Here is a 22267-nt window from a genome sequence, read left to right as displayed (position 1 = left end):
CTGATACTGAAAATGTTGCTCAGTCTGCTAGAAATAGCAACCAAATTGCAATCAAAGTTCATCCTATCATCTTAAAATAGAAAACATACATTTGATAATACAGTATGCCTATAAAGAAAAACGAAAAAGATGGCCATGATAACTGGAATGCTTTTGACCAAAAGCTCTGCTTGCTCAAGTCTGAACTATATGATGCATATTTAACTATAATGTGCAAAAAAAAAAGTCTTATGAGATCTTACCTCACATTTACCAAAACAAACATACCTTTAAAGTTATACAATACTTTGAAATACAATAGTGTAGTACTTTCCCCTAATTATTTATTCATCATGTAACAACATGTACAAGTCTTCTTGATGGCCTACTTCCAGACACCCAGAATCTCAAAGTTGCTTTCTTTAACATATTTGTCCTGAAGTATTTTCTATTGTCTGTCTTTTCTGTGTTTTACAGATGACTACCTAATGGTTTGAATGGCTGGCAACAGAAATGTCAATTTGGTGAACCGTTTAGTTTTTTATTGATTAAAAAAAGATTTTGGTCTGCTTTTTTTTTTTTTTAGTCAAAATGAAATGTATAAAAAACCTAAAATGAACTGAGAGGAAGGCATCATGCAAACATAACCGTAAAAAGAATATCAGATATGTCAGATTTATATTCAGTGCCAAGATAGAGAGAGATTAAGAACAGTATTATGATTTTCTAATGTCAAATAAAGAGTAGAGCATCTAAATTATTTATCTGATCTAGATGCAGTAAACAAAGAGGACATTGATATCTGTTAACAGTGTTAAGTGATCTAAACAGAAAAAAATAGTACAACCAGCCGTCACTTGTGAGTGAGTATGGCTTGGTAACATGTACTGTGCATTCACGTATTTGCTTTATGTGTATATGTAGTTGTAAGCAGACACAAACACCCTCTCATCTTCCTCACCCATGACCCAGTGGAACACCCAAGAATGTGACAAGAGTAGAGTTTCTTTATAGTGTTCTGGCTCATTATCAAGCCCCTTCCCCATCTCTTGCTATCTCATCAGCTATTCGTAATGCAAGTCTCACCAACTACGTTCATTTCACTTTAGCTCAAACTGCTAGTCCTTCTGAAATGACTAAACATTCGACTCAAGCAACAACAAACTACGAAACATTCAAAACACCTCTCCATGTGTCAATTGATCAATCATCACAAAACAATATCAAAACCTGCCTAAGTCAGAGAGTTCCCCAAGATATGTGAGAATGTGTAATTCATGGTTATAGTATAAATGCACATCTCCTGCATTAGAAAAACTGATCAAGTGAATTATCTTTTATTTTTTATCTCTTACTTGTTTTTGTCATTAGACTGTGACCATGCTGGGGCACTAACTTGAGGAATTTTAGCTGCACTAATTGACCCCAGGACTTATTTTCTTTTTATGCCTGGTACTTTATCGGTCTCTATGGCCAAATCACTAACTTACAAGGTACAAACATACACACACACACACAGTGAGTTTCTTTTACTTTCTGTCAACCAAATCCACTCGTGAGGCATTTGTCCAAGGTGCCACACAGTGGGAATGAACCAGGAACCATATGTGATGGGGAAGCAAACTTCTTACCACACAGCCATAACTGCACAATAAGAATTGTTGAATAAACATTGTATGAGACTAAATTGTGAATCACCAAAAATAAATCATTTTGATAAACAAAATGTTTCTGAACCAGTTCAGGGAGTCATCTTTATCATCAGTTAATGTCTGCTTTTACTTGCTTGCATGGGTCAGGCAAAATCCGTTGAGTTAGATTTTATACAACTGGATATACTTCCTGTCACCAACCCTCACCTATTTCTAAAGGTATTATTTCTCCAGGGATAGATGTGTTTTTTAAGGATGACTGGAAATGAACAGCTTCATTCATAGGAAGATGCTCATTTGCAACCATCACATGGTGTCCAGACAAGGGTACACACAAAACACACTAGATGGGCTTCTTTCAGTTTCCATTTATCAAATCCATTCACAAAGTTTTGGTTAGCTAATTTCCATTTATCAAATCCATTCACAAGGCTTTGGTTGGCCAGTTTCTATTTATCAAATCCATTCACAAGGCTTTGGTTGCCTTATGTGGAGCACAGTGAGATTGAACCCAAGACTACATGGTTAGGAAGCAAGCTTCTTAAGTACACAGCTACACTTGCACTTATAGGCAGTGATATGACTGTCTTAGTGAAAACTTTTCTCCTATAAAGGTATATAATGACATATAACTGAGAATTTGTAGCAATGGGAGAATTAATGAACTAAATATTATATGATCTGTTGAATGTGCGTCATGACTGAAGCAAATTGTGTACAAGTAACTTGAGGAAACAAAAGAGACAACAATACAAATACACACACACAATAGATTCGCTGGTGAGCCTTCACTCCCCCACTGCCACTCTGACCATTCCACTCTCCTTCACTAATACTTGTTACCTCTCCCTCCTCCTCCTCACATTTGTTTCCCCATTGATATAACTGTTCCTCATTCTTGCTATTCTATTCCATTCTATTTATCATGCAACCCTAGTAAAACAGTTCATCTCTCCTCTCTCCACTGAAATATTCTGCTCAAAACAGGACTTCTCTTCCTTATATCAAATATATTCCACCTTTGAACTCTCAGTATTAGTATTAGCTGACACAGATCATCCCCAGTCTCCTTGAATTCTACTGTTGTATTATATCATAAACTGGAGACTCCTTTTAGATGATTATGTGGAAAAAAATATAAAACCTAATGACGATAATTAGATTAATGTATTTAGATAGTAAAAATGGTGACATTTATTAACATTGCAACATTAGCTTAAAGCTTTACCTAGATTTGCTATTAATTCTTTCAATAATGCATTAATTAGGTCACCTGAATAATGGAATTTAGCACTTTAAGAGAATTGCCCAAGCAGTTAACAACAGTTTTAATTCTTGGCTGCTCACTGTTAGTCAAACCTGTTGCAAGTGTTGTTTGCCTATCAAGTGCATCTGAACTTTAATGCACAGAATGCACACAGGTCTGACAGCTCTGTATATATTATTCAATATTGATAATCTAGTAATGAATTAAAGAGTTCATTATGTTCTTTCAATGAGGCTTTGCTTATTCATTTAAGTGAACTGATAGTTCAATTAACTCTGTTGCTCCAAAGGTTTTAGAGGCAGTCAACCAGTGATACATGGTGTTCAGTCAGTTCTGGTATAGAATTCATGCAGCATATAGTAGCCAGTTAATTACTCAATAGGGGCAGGCATTGCTGTCTGGTTAAGAAGTTCTCTTCCTGGATGTGTTGTTTCAGGTTCAGTCGTACTGTTTGCCACCTTGGGTGTGTTTCTTCTGCTATGGCCCCAAGCCAACCAAAACCTTGAGTGGATATGATAGATGGTAACTAAAGAAGCCCATTGTATATATGCATGTGTAAGTGTGTGTGTGTGTGTGTGTAAGTTCATATTTCCCTCATCTTCACAGGTGTTTATTTGCTGGTTGTAACCAATGGCTTTACTGACAGTGTCATTTGTTTGCAAGCCACTGCAAAATCACGTCCAGGAGTTTTTGGTATGTTGCACAATCTCTATAAACAAAAGACATTCATATGGTGTCATTTGTGTACAAATCTGCACATAAACATGTCTGGGCTATTTACTGTTTGATAGACATAAAGATTATTACTTTGCTAAAAAATATGTGCTGGCTGGCAACAGGAAGAGAATCCAGGCATATGAATCTCTATGCACAACATACTCTTGTCTAACCAATGCAAACATAAAAATGTAGATTTTAAAATGATCTTATATCTTATTTTTTTGTTTTTACTTGTTTCAGTCGTTAGACTTCGGCCATGCTGGGGTACCACCTTGAAGAATTTTTAGTTGAATCTATCAACCCCAGTACCTCTTTTTGTTTAAAGCCTGGTACTTATTCTATTGGTCTCTTTTGCCAAATCAAGTTATAGGGATATAAACACACCAGCACCAGTGGTGGTGGTGGTGGGGACAAACACAAAGACAGTCACACACACACACACACACACACACGCTCACTGGGCTGCTTTCACTTTCAGTCTGCCAGATCCACTCATGAGGTTTTGGTTGGTCTGAGGCTAAAGTCGAAGACCCTTGCCCAAGGTGTCACACAATGGGACTGAACCTGAGACCATGTGGTTGGGAAGCAAACTTCTTACCACACAGTCACGTCTGCACCTATAATGATAATGATAAAATGGATTCAGTTCAGTATATTAAAAAGTGCAACGCATGCTAATCTGGTTCTCTGCCAATAGTTAAACATTCTAGCAACTATAGAAAACTTAAAGATGTAGTCAATATTGGTAAGTTTCAAACAGAACTTTAAATTTAGTTTCCATTTATTATTGGGTCATTGTACCATGTTAAAGAGATATGTCTGGACATTAAGCTTGGTTGAATTTCATTGTACAATCACCTTTCTTATAATTCAATTTATATATTAAGTATACTGTCTGAAAATTTAGGCCTTGTAACAGTTTAAACACATGAAGTCAAGAATTGTTTTGATGGAATATTTGGCTGCTCTGCTAGCAAATTGAATGAATGACATAAGTTCCTTCATGGCTTGCTGCAAATCAGTAAGCTGTCTACAAGAATAGCTGAGAAGTTAAAAGTATGTAATATAAAGTAGGCAGTACTTGATTCATATTTTATATGTTGGCAGGTTGTTGGCTCCAGAAATATAAGCAAAATATAAGTTATTCTACCCATTGGAGTGTGGCAGGAAAAGGAGGGGGAAAAATAAGCAAAATGAAAATTTAAAACAATAAAAGCATTGATAGAAAGTTGTTGAGAAAGAAAAACAAAAAGAAAAATAAATAAGTGGAATGTACTGAGATGCAGAAGAGAATCATAACAAAAGCACTAAGAGAGTGCAAACCTCTGCCAAGGCAGCACCAACGTCCTCTCAATGATTAGCCAGAGATGATTTTTAAAATGAAAATATCTGAAATAAACTCGACTGCTCTCACAAATGAGAATACTAAAAATGAACCTGACCACTCTCAAAAATTAAGTAAAAAAAAACCAGAAAAATAATCCAAAATCCTTGTCCAGTATTGGATCAATCCCCAAATCTAATTAGTTTGTGCAAGTCACAAGACCAAACAACCCTGAAATTTTCAGCCAAATCCATCCAGCGGTTTTTGAGATATCTTGTCCACAGACAAACAAACAAACATGACTGTAAACAATAACTCTGCCTTGGCAAAGGCAAATAATAGGATTATGATTCACAACACTGGTTTTAAGCACTTATAAATTTAGTGTTTCTTTCCGTCCACTTCAGTTGGAAAATGAACTACATACATACAGCATATTTAATAAAACAACTTTTTGATATAGGTATAGTAAATGACAATTTTTTTTAGAATAAGGATGTTTTGATTGTAAACAATTTATTAGATGAGTTTATTTATAGAAGATGCAAAGATAATCATGCAATAAGTGCAGCAGCAGTTTAAAGATAATATTAAGGACTAAATAAATCTATATGATATTGGTTTCAAATTCTGGCACAAGGCCAGCAATTTGGGGAGAAAGGTAAGTCAATTACATCGACCCCAGTGTTCAACTGGTACCTATTTATTTTATTGACACTTCAAAGGATGAAAAGCAAAGTTGACCTTGGTGGAATTCAAATTCAGGCTGTAAAGATGGATGAAATGCCACTAAACATTTTGCCTGGCATGCTAATGGTTCTACCAGCTCACCACCTTATAAATCTATATGATATTGAGATATATTAATTGAAAATAATCCACAGTCAAGTTACATTTTATTGGAATTCACTTGGAAACTTTGACTGCCTTTCAGACAAACCTATACCTCCTCAAGTAATGCCATTTGTTGTAGTCAAATCAGATATAACTTAAAACTGATCATATCTCATAAGTAGAAACGGAAGATACTAAAACCAGAGCCCAAAGCGATGTCTGTTATAATAACTTACAGCATGTTTTCTATTACAATGCTTCAGGACGATCTCAATCTGCATAGCCAAATGGTATTGTGACTGGAGATCACACATTTGTAGTTAGGTAGCACAGTGATCAATATTTTTCTGATATTAGCTGTCAGATACTACCAAATGACATAGATACACTATTTATAAGGGCTAAGTTTCATAGCTATAGAAAAGAAGTGAAAATACAAGTGTTTAGAGTAAATGGATATCATGTAAAAATTGGTCGTTGAGACAGTAAAGTTAAACAATTTAGATATATATTTTTTTTATATTAGTTGGGTGGGTTCATTGCTTTAAAATTTAAATCTGCTAAAACAGAGTGGCATTCCTACAGTAAACAAGCTTATTTAGCTCTTTTGATACCAATGTGCTCAATACCACCCCTATTTCTGGATATAAACTCCCTAATTTAAAGTCATCTAAAAACAACATTTCATTTGAATTTATGCCCCAAAACATCATCTTAATAACGGCACAGTTATTTTACAATATTTTTCATTATTTTCAAAATGAAATGAAACAATGGCAGTGTATTTCAACAGAAATATGGTAACAAAAGGTTAACTAGGGGACAGATGTGACTCACTTCCTATGTTTTATCAACTCCACCCCCAAAAAAGCAAGGATCTTGTTGAAACCAAGAAAAGAAAAGTGGAGGGTACTTCTGAATACAAATAGAAAATTATATGCTGGGCTACAAGGTGAATGTTAAAATAATTCCCAAAATTTTTTTATTTTGTGCTAGTATACTTGTATAAAACAAAAAACTTCACATATGATGTAGGAGAAATTACAGCAGGTATTTTCTTTATAATACATGAATTATGTCTATGAGACAGTAAAATTGTTTATGTGAGTCTTCAGTTTTATGTATTGTAATTGCTATCACACCAGTTAGATTTCACTCAGATAAGGTCACGCATACACAGTAAGTCACTGGTTCACACAGAAAATTAATATAGCAGTAAGATCACAGTTTGACAATGTTTTCAATAATTAAATTTAATAAGGACAATTTCATAACTGGCATATAAGACAATCCTTTGTATTAGCATATTTTTATAGCATCACATTAGAACATCTACAACAAGTAAATGATTGTTGTAAGCTGTGGTAAACACCCATACTGCTTTGGTAGTCTTTAAATGAGTCATAGAAACCAGATTGTTTATGTGTCAGCTAATAAGCCATTACAGTAATAGTTCAAAACATTTCACTGTACTGTGTGCCTGAATGAGAAAAGTCATCAGTGGGAACACTGACTGCTGCATGTTTCATGAGCTTCCAACAAGGTTTAACTTAACTCTTTAGCATTCAGATTAACATCCACTTTACATGCTGGCATGGGTTTGACTGGAACTGGTACACCGGAGAGCTACACCAGGTTCCAGTATGATTTGGCATGGTTTCTATGGCTGGATGCCCCTCTTAACACCAACCAGTCAGAGACTGTAATAGGTGTTTTTTACATGCTACCAGCATGGGTACCATTTACACAGGCAATGGCCAAAACTATGGCTACACTAGGCTTGATGAATCTCCTCAAGCACAACATATCAAGGTCTTGACACATTGTTTTCAATGATGTGATTGTTTATTTTTAAGAATGGAATCAGGATAGGTGTGAGAGGCCAGATCTGGTCAGTTTGAACATAAATTGGTTGAATACTTTGGCCAGATATGGCTGGTTTAAATGCTAACAGATTAAATATTTCCTATGAGCAAATGAAAAACCTCAATAATATTCAAACCCATGACTGTTTGGCTAAGAAGCTTACTTCCCAACCATGTGGTCTTGGGTTCAGTTCCACTGCACAACACCTTGGGTAGATGTCTTCTACTATAGCCCTATGCTGACCAAAGCCTTGTGAGTGGATCTGGTAGATGGAAACTAAAAAAAACAAACAAAAAAAACCATCATCCATATGCATACACACACACGTGTGGGTATCTATTTGAGTGTACCTTTGTCTTAATCTATCTACCCAGCTGTAGAAAATCTGCTTCAACAAACTCTGACCTGTGCAAGAATGGAAAAGTAGGTGATAAATGATGATAATGCAGGTGGTGGAATGCATAACATGTTTCAATGACTATTTTTTTGTGAGTTATTAGTAAGTCAAAAAATCAAACTGCTAATGTAGTCATCAGATATTTATATGACAAAGGTGAATCATATTTATCAAAAAGTTATGTTCTCTCATCATGAGATATATAGGTCTCCCTACCTCACTTATTTGCTTTGTGTTAAGGTAACAAGAATACAATACTACTTTGTTCTTACATGAATTTGTTTCATAAGCGCAGTGATATAGTCATTATTCCAACAAAAAAGAAATGCCTTTGAAAGGTTGGCTGCCTCTCTTGATAATCACTTTTGTCAACATTCAATATAACTAGCATAGTGTAGACATTGAGAAGAAACCTCAATCTTTAAGCAGTTGAATAAGGCTTAAAAACAACCAAGTGATTAAATGTAAATTTGCAACATAGATATAATTATACAATTATTGGAGGTACACCTTCTCATCAGATACATGTTAAAAAGAATTGTTTAAATCATTACTCACATTTATACACAACAAATACTAGTTTCAAATTGGACACAAAGCCAGCAATTTTGAGGAGGGAGTAAGTCGATTATATCAGCCCCAGTGCTCATTTTATCAACCCCAAAAGGATGGTAGGCAAAGTTGACCTCAGCATGTAAAGATGGACAAAATGCTAAGCTTGTTGCTCTGCATGCTAACGATTCTGCCAGTTCACTGCCTTAGACACATCTACAAATATTCACATATAAAAGGTCTCCACCGGTCTTATTTAAATATTGGTAACTTTCATAATGCAGACTTAGGCAGCTGCTAGGTGTTTTATTTGCTGTCAAAATATATGGTCCATGTAAGATCTAATCAAATGAAATATTAATTGCAGTCTAAGTTTATCTTAAATTCTGACCTAACAAAAATTGAAAGAGGTTACAGGCACTGCCTTTCTTTTTTAGCTAAATGAATAAAAAATAAATGCAGTTTACATCTTCCCATGTATTATTGATATTGTATACATATACAATTTCTCTTTTTAATCAATAGCAATGTCATAAAAGACCAAGCAGTCTGATCAGTGATCACATTTACAGCATATAAAAGAAAATGTAGAGGCACTCGACTAAATGAGGTTGGTATTTTGCAATATTGGTATTCCTACCTAGCATGAACCCCCACTCTTACTTTCTATCTAATATGGTCTTCAGTAAAATACTTTTAAAATAACTCTGGAAGTAACAATTATTTTTTACTAAAGTCTTTACAGAACATAGACACAAGTTCTTAGGTAAGTTCTAATTTGTGTAATAAATCCTTGCTAATACATAGTTAATATATAAGTAGATACAGTGATATATAACTGGACAAAAAAAATGGTGATTAACTGATGAATTATCTCAAGGATACTCATTTAACCCTTTAGCATTTAAACGGGCCATGTCCAGGCCAAATATTCTACCTGTTTTATGTTCAAACTGGTCAGGTCAAGCCTCTTACACATTGTAAAAATAAATAATTACATCATCGAAATCTCAAAGCATTCCATTCAAGAGTAATCTGAGTGCTAAAGGGTTAAGTATGCAATTAAATACTCATAGATGGACAAAGGTTGTTTGCCAATGAGTGAAAAATGAACACTTCAACAAATTTCTTTTAGGAGCGTTATGAAAAGTCACCCTTACAAGATTTAGTTATCAGTAAAACTGGAGTCCTCAAGATTACTAAAATGAGGGTGGGAACTAGAGTTTTAAGATAATTAAAAACGTGGGCGGGAAAGAACTTAATCATCAATACATATATATAAATGTAACATAAAAAACACTTCCAAAAGCTAAACATAACTGACAATGTAAATGCACATGCCTGCAGGAAACTTAGGTTCATAATTGAAAACACACATCTGCTTCAATAATTGCATAATGATAGAAATAAGTGAAATTTAAAATATGAGAAAAAAGTTTTCATTACGCTATAAATTCTAAGATTTAATTCTCCACTCTCTGAAAACTTAATTTCCATTGCTAAACAAAAGATGAACACACTGATATAAAGAACTAGATTTTAAAAAACTACATCATTCTACATTTAATTAATAAAATGTTGCATCTGAATTAATTGAACATAGAGTGCAACTATGGCATGCGGTTAAGAAATTTGTTTTGCAATCAAGTGGTTTTTCAATTTAACACTTTAGCATTTAAACTAGCCATATCCAGCCAAAATAGTCTACCTGTTTTATGTTCAAACTGACCTGATCCTGCCTCTCACACCTACCCTACAATGTTAGTCTAAAAACATACACCCATGCAATCAAAATCTCAAAGCTACAAGATAATGCAAGATTAATTCAAAACAATGTGTATAAATAAGCAGCACATTTGATAGAATAATCTGAATGCTAAAGGGTTAAACTACTGCTGCTGCATCAAAGGGTAAAGAGCTTTTTATCATAAGATTGAATTAACCAAAGCCTTATTGAGTGTAAGTGGGTAGATTTAGAACTTGTCACATGAACTTTACTTGTTTTGGATAGCAGACTTACTGCATTGCCTAGTTTAACATCATCACCTGACACTTGGTGCATTTAGTGCAAACAGGTCTCCAGCATATGAGGATAAGTAATTCAATACTCTGGTACACCACTTCTTACTGTAGTAAACCACTGGGGTTTCTTCCACCCCACTCAGTTGCTGAGGCATTGCACGAAATAGCTGATCTTCTTCCTTTCACTAAGCCAGAAAAAAAAATTTTCTATAACTGAGACTACAATGCCTTGAAAACATCAAAACATTATGCTATCATAACAATAGCAGGTCTCATAGTGCAACAGTGTTTATTGGTAAAATGAGTTCATAACTGTTTGGCTCCCAGTCAGAACTGCTTTCATTTTCACTTGTCTTGTTAACACCCTTTGCAAACAAGAAATCCACAATTTCCTATAGTTCTTCATATAAAAATCTCACACGTCTAGCTTATGTGAAAAATAAATATTATTCTTTTCAACCATAGGTCTTAAAGCGTTTTTTTTATTAATCAGAGAAGTTAACAGGTTTAAAACGTGGAAAGGAAAATATAAACAATTTATAAGTTGTTTTTTTCTCACACTTTATAGAGTGTTTATAGAGGTTTAAACTATAAAATTCTATAAACTCAGCTTTCCTTCTGACTGTATTGTTGTCCCACCAAGTTTGTATGAATGAATATACTATAGGACATTCATTGAAAGGTGACACACAAACAGAATAATATATTTTTGTTAAGTAGTTAGAGCACTAAGTTCAATACATGACAAAGCAAATTATAGTTAATGGAACAGAAGAGTACATCACAGAATTCAAAGTGCTATTTGAATCCATATATAGGTAATGGTCATCTGTAATGCTTGAATGAAGATGAATGGCCACCAATGTAGTATGAAAATGGCCTGTCCTAGGGGATAGGCAAAGAACTAGTAACCTGACATTAACTAGTGACCTGAACTTCCTTCAATAACAGTATTGGGTTGGCACAAAAAAAAAAAAAAACTATGTCAGATATGTAAATATTTCATATGTTTATGTGTATGAAAGTGTATATTCAAGAATATATGAATGTATATAGACAGATATGAAAATACTTGTATGAATATATGAATGTGTATACACATGCATGCATATATGGGTTTGTGTTCACTGCACAAGTAAAGGAATGTGTGTAAATGTCACATGAATGTGAATCACATAGTTGGACAATTTTTCTCAATTGATTTGTTATTCATTCATAAGTGACAAACTAGTTTTTCATGTTTTACTTGAAATGTACATGTATCTATATGTGATTGTCTGTGTATACACACACAATCATCTGTCTATCTATTATAAACATATGAGTGTGTATGTTTTGGAACCATGTATCTTTAGGTTCAGTTTCACAGTGGAGCTTCTTGGTCACTCCATGCCAACAAATGAGGGAATTTGACAAATGAAAATTATATTAAGCCCATTGCAGATATTTATATATAAAGACATGTTGGGGCAAGCGAAATCGAAATCGAATTGAACCAGCCAGGATCCCTGGTCTGGTGGTACGTAAAAAGCACTATCCGACTCGTGGCCGATGCCAGCACCGCCTCGACTGGCTTCCGTGCCGGTGGCACATAAAATACACCAATCCGACCGTGGCCGTTGCCAGCCTCGCCTGGCACCTGTACAGGTGGCACGTAAAAAGCACCCACTACACTCACAGAGTGGTTGGCGTTAGGAAGGGCACCCAGCTGTAGAAACATTGCCAGATAAGACTGGAGCCTGGTGCAGCCTTCTGGCTTCCCAGATCCCCAGTCGAACCATCCAACCCATGCTAGCATGGAGAATGGACATTAAACGATGATGATGATGATGATGATGAACTTAATGGAACATGACAGTAGAACCCAAAGATATGTGGTTGCAAAAGCAAACTTCTTAATCACACAGTATGTCTACATATACGCAAACAAACATGTCTCATCATCATCATCGTTTAACGTCTGCTTTCCATGCTAGCATGGGTTGGACGATTTGACTGAGGACTGGCAAACCAGATGGCTGCACGAGGCTCCAATCTGATCTGGCAGAGTTGCTACAGCTGGATGCCCTTCCTAACGCCAACCACTCCAAGAGTGTAGTGGGTGCTTTTACATGCCACCGGCACGAGGGCCAGTCAGGCGGTACTGGCAACGTCCACGCTCAAGTGATGTTTTTTACATGCCACCTGCATAGGAGCCAGACCAGTGGCACTGGCAACGACCTCACTCAAATGTTTTTCATGTGTCACCGGTACAAGTGCCAGTGTGTGAGTGTATATTCATATATACACACACACACACACACACACACAGAAACATACATGTCCACATATCTCTCTCTCTCTCTATATATATATATAATACACATAAACATGCAAATAAATACATACATTAATATTGTTTTAATATTTTTCCATATTTGCATGTTTGCATGGGTCAAATAAGACAATGTTGAGACAGAGTTTTCTAGGCTGTACTTCCTGGAGAGAAGACACAAAAGATTTGCAGTGATATATATGTGGAAGATCCTGGAAGGTCAAGCACCCAACTTTGGGATTGAAAGCTATATCAATCATTGGATTGGATGCCATTGCATAGTACCAAAGATCCCACCATCTCCATCCAGTATAAGAACCAAATACTGTAACAACCTGAGGTTCAAAAGCCTGCTGCTTTTCAATACCTTGCTAAGAGGACTCAGAGATCAACAAGCTGTACATGTAAATGCGTTCAAAAAGCAATTAGACAATTTTTTTATTTGAGGTACCAGAATCTACATCAAAGCAAGAAACAAAGAACAACTCTGTCCAACTCATTACTTCATCAGGACAGATTCCAGAGGCAGGATCAGGAAGAGTGTCTAAAATAAACAAGCATTAATACTAATGGTTCTGACCCAGCATGGCCACAGCCTCTGACTGAAACTGCTAACACACACACACAGCATTCTGCTGTAAAATAGTGGCTCCAAAGTTGTCTAAATCATGCTAGCAATGAAAAATAGACACAAAAACTAATGAACAGATGTATACACACATATATGCATACATATACACATAAATACACAAATATATATACACACACCTTTACAAAAACATGTACATAGTAGCTGCAGTTCAGTAACTGAAATGAGATAAAAGGTCCACTTACATATGCATGTATACAGACAGACAAAAGAAGATCTAGATACCTGTTGCATAAATCACAACTAGGAATTTCTACAAAATAATCTGCTTGGGATTACAGATCAGACATTTAGCAAGCACAAACTACCAGCCAAATCAAAAGCAACATAGTGAGAGAATGACATGGCTGATAGGGTAATGAAGTCAAGGAGACAGGCTTGATAAACCTGAAAGGAAGATGGTAGTAAGGAGCATTACCAAATGACAAGGGCAGCTAGGCAACAAACTTAAGGCTAAGAAGGAAAAGATTTGTGTGAGGATCAGAGGTGTGAAGTGTTTAGGATTGCAAGAGTCTATGAGAGAGAACCAAGACGTCACTGGTAGAAGTGCATTCAGAATGATGAAAGTTTACTAGCCATAGAAATGGAGAACAATAAAGAGGAATGAAAGGTGCTCAACTTTGAGAATGCATGGGAAAACAGAAGTTACCTTGTGCTGACCCTACAGTTCAAGTTGACAGCTATGTGCTAGATAAAGCAATGAAGGACAGTTGTGGGGTAGGATACATTATTACCACTCATGTAGGGTACTCATGTGTGGTAGGATACATGATTACCACTTAGTTAATTAGCATACAGGAAGGCAATGACTAGTGTAGCAGTATCATTGTGAATTGCTACAAAGGCAAAGGAGATGCCTTAGAGAGAGGCAACTATAGAGGAATCAAACAATTAGATCAGTAGTTATGAAGATCAGAGAGAGAGAGAGAGCTGCAGCACAGTTGACCCACAATAGAATAAACCGAGATGAGATGCAGTTTGGCTGTGTCCCCAGATGAGGCAATCTTCCTAGTGAGGCAACTAGAGGAGAAATACTTGGCTAAGAATAAAATGCCATTTCTGGCCTTTTTTGATTTGAGGAAAGCATTTGACACTTAGCAATTTGGCAGTCACTGAAGAAACTAGGTGGAGATGAATGACTTGTGAGGGCTGCAAAAGCCAGATACTAAGATGCAGTAAGTAAAATGAGAGTTGATAATGATTTTAGTTACAAATTTAGTATGAAGGTAGGAGTTCTTCAAGGTTAAGTCCTTTCCTACTCTTCACAGAGGAATTTATGACTAGATGTCCATGGGAACTCCTATATACTAATGATTTAGTTTCCATAGCTTAATCTATATGGGGATTAAAAAGGAAATTCTAGACAGGGAATTTAAACATTAAACTGAGAGGCCTCAAAATAAAATTAGCAATGACTAAGGATTTAAGAAGTGGGAAAGAAAACAGAACCTAGTTTCTTCAGGAATGTGGCCTGGTCTGATGTGCAGACAAGGACCAGCTATAAACTCCATATGCTGTATGAATGTGATCTATGGACACACAAGGGATGAAGTGGAATCATAGGCAGACTATCCAAGAATGGAATGGTACAGACTAGGAATACACTGGAATATCTTTTCTTAAATGTTTAGATAACTCACTAGAAATGGTTGATAGTTTTTATTATCAAGGGAGGTGATTGCTCTGAAAGTATTGTAACCAGAACAAGAATGGGTTGGAGGAAGTTAGGAGAGCTACTAAATCTGGTAACAAATGTCTTTTCCTTCAGAGCACATGGGCAGACTGTATGATATTTGCATTAGAACTGCAATGCTACATGGAAGTGAGACATAAGCCTTCAATGCAGAGGGCTTGAGAAGACTGGAAAAGAAATGAAGTGAGCATACACCAATTGGACGTAAAATCTAAGTGTGCATGAAAGACATAGTACAAATGTGTTGAGAGAGAAACAGGGCATAGTAGGAATTAGATGTAGTGTGCAAGAAAAAAGACTGTGCTGGAGACAGTTATGTAAAGAGCTAATCACTAAATGTTGATGGAGCCTGCAGAAGAGGGTGGCCCAGGATGACATGAGACAAAGTGGTGAAGGCTGGTCTCAGGATCTTGAACCTCAAATGTGATGACAAAGGACTGGGATGACTGACAATATGTGGTTCTTGTGAAGACCTGCCCACCTCAGCAAAACTGAGTTCTGATACAGCTGTATGTGCATAACTGCGCCCTTCACCCAATTTCCATCCTCTTCAACACACCCCCTCTTCATCACCACCCATTACTTCCCTTACTGCAGTTCTTCCTTGATACCACTTAACTGTCAAACTGTACAACACATGCTAGTAGGGAACATGGGCATTAAATGATGATGACATGCATACATATGCATGCACACACACACACATATATATATATACGTATATCTATACATACATATATTCAAGAATTACACAAACATGCTCATATATATATATACGTGTGTGTGTGTGTGTGTGTATATATATATATATATATATATATATATGTAGGTCCCGGGTTGAGTCGGGGTTAACCACAGTAAATAAGGTACTCAATACATAGCGGAGTAAATTAATTTATTTTATAGAAGGAGCTTCTACAGGACTGGAACTGTTTCATTCAAAAGAAATCATCAGGAAGCTAGGTGACCTAGCTTCCTGATGATTTCTTTTGAATGAAACAGTTCTAGTCCTGTAGAAGCTCCTTCTATAAAATAAATAAATATATATATATATATATATATATGCACACACACACACACAACATATATATACCATATATGCCAAAAATTTAGCCCTAGGTTTTAACCTTGAAAAAGTTATGTCAGCTTACTTGCAGGTCATGCAAGAATTGTTCTCAAGAATTTCTGCCTCTAAGTCTGGCTACTTTCTCTGGTTCTGATCCCTATTTGCACACTTGTCTTTATTGTTTCTTTTTTTTCTTTTATTTGTTTCAGTCATTTGACTGCAGCCATGCTGGAGCACCACCTTTAGTCAAACTAATCGACCCCAGGACTTATTCTTTGTAAGCCAAGTACTTATTTTATCAGTCACTTTTGCTGAACTGCTAAGTTACGGGGATGTAAACACACCAACATCAGTTGTCAAGCTGATATACAAACATATACACACACACACATATATATATATATATATATATATATATATATACACACACACGACAGGTTTCTTTCAGTTTCCGTCTGCCAAATCCACTCAGAAGGCTTTGGTTGGCCCGAGGATATAGTAGAAAACACTTGCCCAAGGAACTATGTGGCTGGTAAGCAAGTTACTTACTATACAACCACTCCTGTGCCTATAGGCATTTTTTTCAAAATATTTCTAAATTTTTTGCCGTTCTCTGACTTGTTTCTCATTCATCATGAAATATGTAGCAGTGGTGCTGCTATTGTATTCTTTGGCACACAGTACGACTTTCAGTTTGAACCCAGTTTCATATTTCATTCATTTTCACTGTCGTTGCAACATCTTGATGGGGTTGCAATAACAAGTAAGATCGATATCTATTTCCTTGCAAGCAATTTGATATTAGATGGACACTGTGCAGAATAGTAGAGACACATGACTACAAAGGTCAGTTGCCATTTTTAAAAGATCTTTGATAACCTGTATTAATCTTTCATCTTCATTTTAATTATCATCACAATAAACTACAAACAACAAGGCTTTATTGAAAGTAATTTATCGAAATACTGACACTAATTACCTGTTTCAAATTAAGAAATTGAGCATGTATACTTATTCTTATTTATTCAATTCTTAATTTAATAATAACTTTAATATTGGTTTCAAGATTTGGCACAAAGCCAACAAGTATGAGGGGAAGGGAAAGTCAATTACATCGACTCCAGTACTCAGCTGGTACTTATTTTGTCAACACCAAAAGAAAGAAAAGCAAAGTTAAGCAACAAAATTTGAACTCTGAATGTAAAGATGGAAGAAATGCTGCGAAGCATTTTGCCTGGAGTGCTAATGATCCTGCCAGCTCACCCCCTAATAATAACTTTAAAAATGCTTCATTACAACAATGGTCATTCCACATTTCTGTCTTACATGCAAAGTTCTTCACATCATGTCATCGAAACTCACTGTGATACCTCTCCCCTACAACTATGATTTCAAAGAGATACATGTCTACTCCACTATATATTTATGAATTGTGAAGATTCTGTTCAAGTTCATTCATATTTCTGAACCTGAAATTATTCTTGAGATTAATCAGTTATTGCTATACAATGCCTTTGGCTTATATGCCATAATATTAAAAATTACCTAAAAAATTCACCTTGGCCTATACAATGATTTGGTTTATATGCTGGTATATACAGTGTGTGTGTGTGTATACACATGCACAGATACATATTCCACAGCATCTATCTGATAATGTTCCAGAGTACCCTTGCTCCCAAGCTTTAAACAAGTTCCTCCTTGACTGTTGGCAGCTATACACACACATCTATCTATATATAGTCATGTATACATACATATATGTAATACATATATACACTTATGTATATACATGTGTGTGCATATTCATACATGCACCACCATCATTGTTTTAACATCTACTTTTCCATGCTTACAAATTTCAGATGTTGGAACAGAGATTTTTCTATGGGTGGAAGCTATTTCTGACATTTGAAACTCATTACTATATATTATGTTAGGCCAACTTGTTGCCAGCCACTTCAAAATATTCTATTCCTGACTTATCAATGTGTGGCATCTCCACACACCATGGAGCAACAGACTCAATGAAATGGAAAGAACAGCCCATCATACTCAAACTTAGAACCATGTCACCAAGTATAAATAAGCATTCTTTTTCTACTCCAACACCTCATAGTTCAGTAATCCCCTTCTAATCCTTCAACACCCCTCTTACCTCAAGTTTTGCCTTCAGTTTTCCCTACTTCACTTCCTCTTTTGATTTCTCTTTCCTTCACGCTTTCTTACTTAGTTTCTACTACTTCTTGTCTACCTATGAAGCTTATGTCTTGTATTCCTTGTCAGTTGCAACCAGTTTCTCAAACATAAAGGATGTAAAATTCTGCTGTCATTTATTCTCCTCCAGTCATCTTTGCCCTGAAGAAGACTGTCTGAAATGCTGGATACTCAACTGCCATGGGCAATTTCCCTGTACTCTGTCACTTTTCCCAATAAGTAAATATACATCCTTATATATAAATATAAATACAATTGTACATGTGTGTGTGTGTGTATATATATATATATATATATATATATATATATATAGAGAGAGAGAGAGAGAGAGAGAGAGAGATGCTGATGGGCTCAAGCATGGCTCTGTTGCTCCTTGGACAAGTGTTTGTTACTACAGCACTGAACCAACTGAAGCTTTGTGAGTGGATTTGGTAGACACAAATTGAAAAAAGCCTGTCATAATAAATATATATATATATTATACACACAGGTGTGCATGGGCCTGTGTGTTTGCGTCTCATTGTCTTGCCATTGTGTGATAGCCGCAATGAAGTATTACTGTCATACAAGTAGTGTCCTTGGTTTCCATTCTTCCGTGAAAGCATGTCTGGCCCTTGGAAACAAGTGAGAGTTGGTGACAGGATGGGCATTAAGCCGGAGAAAATTTGCCTTAATGAATCCGTCTGACTCCGCATGAAAAAAATGGAGTTAAAATGATGTTGCTGATAAGTGGATACCTTTACACACACACATTTGTGTATGTATACGCAGAGATATTTGCATATATTTATATTCAAATATTTGCATATATTTATACGCGCACACACTTGAATATGAGTATATATATATATATATATATATATATATATATATATATATACACATTGAAAGAGGGAGAGAGGGGAGGGAGAGAGCTACACCTTAGAGAGAAATATATGAAAATATACATGAAAAGAAAATCTGTGTCACTCTATAGAAATGAACCCGAGTTATGAATGGAATAATACAATCGTTTAAACTGTATCTCAACAAGTTGTAAATAAAAAAATAGAATATATATACATAAACAATTTGAATAATGAAAGAAAATTGTATACATCAGGTCAAAGATATATATTTGTTTATCATTGGAAAGAGAAAGCAAGAAAACAGATTTTTAGGATAGAAATGTATGAAATCTGTATCACTATGCAATATAATTCATAGTTTTAATTTAATTTCATAAAATGCTAAATTCTTATTTGAGTAGAGTCGATTTATAGCATTTGTTATCATTTGGAGGGAGGCCAGACTAGTTGCATACATACTGACTTTTACTATCAACAATCAATAACTGCCAATTAATTTGGCAGTTGTCGGTACAATAGTACCTAAGCAATCCCACTGCCACAATCTACCTACCCAAAAAGGTGTACATAAAATAAGGAGGAAAAAATATGAATTTATTTTTATTTAAAAACTAAAGACACTGTCATCATTTAAAGGGAATTAAAAGTAGGAAGAAAATGATTTATTTATTGTTAAACCACATTAAACAACAAAAGAAACATCTTATGGAGACTATTTCCCTAAAAAAATATAGTCCAGACAGTTTGTTTTTTATATATATATATTTTCAGCTGATTTAGTCTTCGATTTCTGCCCGTGATTGTGGGCGGTACTCTGACCCCCTACCCAAAAATTCATTTCTATATCAAAATGCCGTTATTTATTCACTACTTTGAGAGAATAAATAAACATATGACCCTACTCAAGCAGGACACAAACAGGAAAAACGTAGTCTTTTAATAGTCGTCATTCCGCTATTGAATCATTGTTGATAAGTCTCTGTTTTCCCTTTGGTTGTATTCTCAAAAACACCACGACCTACCGCAAAGTTTAACACGATATATATGTCTGGTCTGTATATATATATATATATATTGTGTGTGTGTGTGTATATATAAGTAATAAAATATATAGATACAAACTAACAGGGTTATCTGCAATATGATATTAAAGTATAATTCCAAACGTTTTCTTCTATCCAGACTCTCCCACGCACTTTCAGCATTTCTCCTATATCATAACATGAGTCAGTATATAGTTACACACATTCGACATATACATAAAGGTTGCACATGTGTTATAAATGCATCAGTTAATAACGAATCGGCAACAGGGTTTTAAAGTAACAACATCCTCCTCAAACAAAAACAAAAAAAAAAGGAGAAATGAAGACACAAATAACAACACATAAAACAACAGACATTTCACCTTGCAGAAAAGTTTCATCATTATTATTTTTGAAACCACCACAATTATTACTATTATTATTATTATTATTATTAGCAGTATGGGCGAGATGGCAGAATAGTTAACGTGATGGATAAAATGCTGAGCAGCATTTCTTCCGGCTCTTTACGTTCTGCGTTCAAATACTGCCAAAGTCAACTTTGCTTTTCATTCTTTCAGGGTCGATAAAACAAAGTACGAGTCAAGCACTCGAGTCGATATAATCAACACCTCTCCCCACAAAGCTGCTGGCCTTGTGCCACAATTTAAAATAATTATTATCGACTTTGCCTTTCATCATTTCAGGGTCGATAAAAAAAAAGTACTATTTGAGAACTGGGGTCGAATTAAGCGACTAGACCCCTCCCCCACAATTTCATGTCTTGTGTCTAAAGTCGAAAAGATTATTATTATTTCTTTATATATGATGTTCAAATCCAGCTAGGATCAACTTTGTGTTTCAGCCCTTTGGGTCGAATAAGGTACTATCTAGTATTGGGCTCGATTAACCCACTTGCCCTCGAAATTACCGGATTTGTACCTTAATCAGAAGCAATTATTATTGCTACGAGTCAATAGAGCATCCTATAAAAAGTAATAAGAGTTCGCTAGAACTAGCAGCAAAATTTTCAAAAATGTAGACACAAAGCCACACGTTTGGAGAAGGGTGCAGTCGATATAAAATTAACCATAAATACTTTAGCTGACTGGTACTTCGTTTTATCGACCCTAGAAAAATGAAGCCCTGATAATGTCACTGATTAGTTTCTCCCCTAAAGAAAAAATTAATAAGAAAAATAAATGAACTTTTTCAAATTATTCACCGGTAACACTACATTTGAAGATAGCGATAATGTCGGCACCGCAGGTAAACATTTACATCCAGTCAAAGACTAAAAAACAAGTGATGTTGTCTGCTATAATTTCAATTGCAAATTTTCTACGAAGCAAATGCATTTACAGACGAACACTTCAAACCTTTATAAACGCATATATCTATTTATGATATATACATATATAAGCAACAAGCAAATAATTTTGCTTCGTGTTAAAATTAGCTTACCTAGAGTGATCAGACTTCCCACCAGAGTTTCCTATCAATTAATTCGGACAATAATGAGACCAAATGTTCATACATAACTTCTCCTTTCACATGCATAGAAATATGGCGGTAACGTTTGTAACGAGCTCTCTGATTGGTTGAATTATCGTTCTTGTGTTCATGTGATTTTTTTGTTTGTTTTATGTTCTACTTGTTTGTATGAGTGGTGTGGTGAGAGTGTTGTGTTGCGTGTGTTGTGTCAGGGTGGGCTTGTGGTGCATGCAATTATTTTCTCATAGATGCACATGTGTGTGGGTGTCTCTCTTTTCTTTCTCTCCTCCTCTGTGTGTATATATATATATATATTTATGCAATGTATATGCACATATACATGCATAC

General features: G+C 35.4%; 1 protein-coding gene across 3 annotated transcripts in view; it reads right to left on the bottom strand.

Moving 5' to 3' along the window:
- LOC115209188 (transmembrane protein 94) overlaps window positions 1-22040 on the bottom strand; it is a 92232-nt gene extending 70192 nt beyond the window's left edge. For all 3 annotated transcript variants that reach the window (XM_029777433.1, XM_029777435.1, XM_029777434.1), the window contains exon 1: window positions 21890-22040. The gene's annotated coding sequence lies outside the window, so the exon portion shown is untranslated. The remainder of the gene's footprint in view (window positions 1-21889) is intronic.
- Between the last annotated feature and the right edge of the window lie 227 nt (window positions 22041-22267).

Source organism: Octopus sinensis, linkage group LG3, assembly GCF_006345805.1.
Source record: "Octopus sinensis linkage group LG3, ASM634580v1, whole genome shotgun sequence".
Taxonomy (NCBI): domain Eukaryota; kingdom Metazoa; phylum Mollusca; class Cephalopoda; order Octopoda; family Octopodidae; genus Octopus; species Octopus sinensis.
Note: the sequence above shows the minus strand (reverse complement) of the source record. Positions and strands in the feature narration are given on the sequence as shown.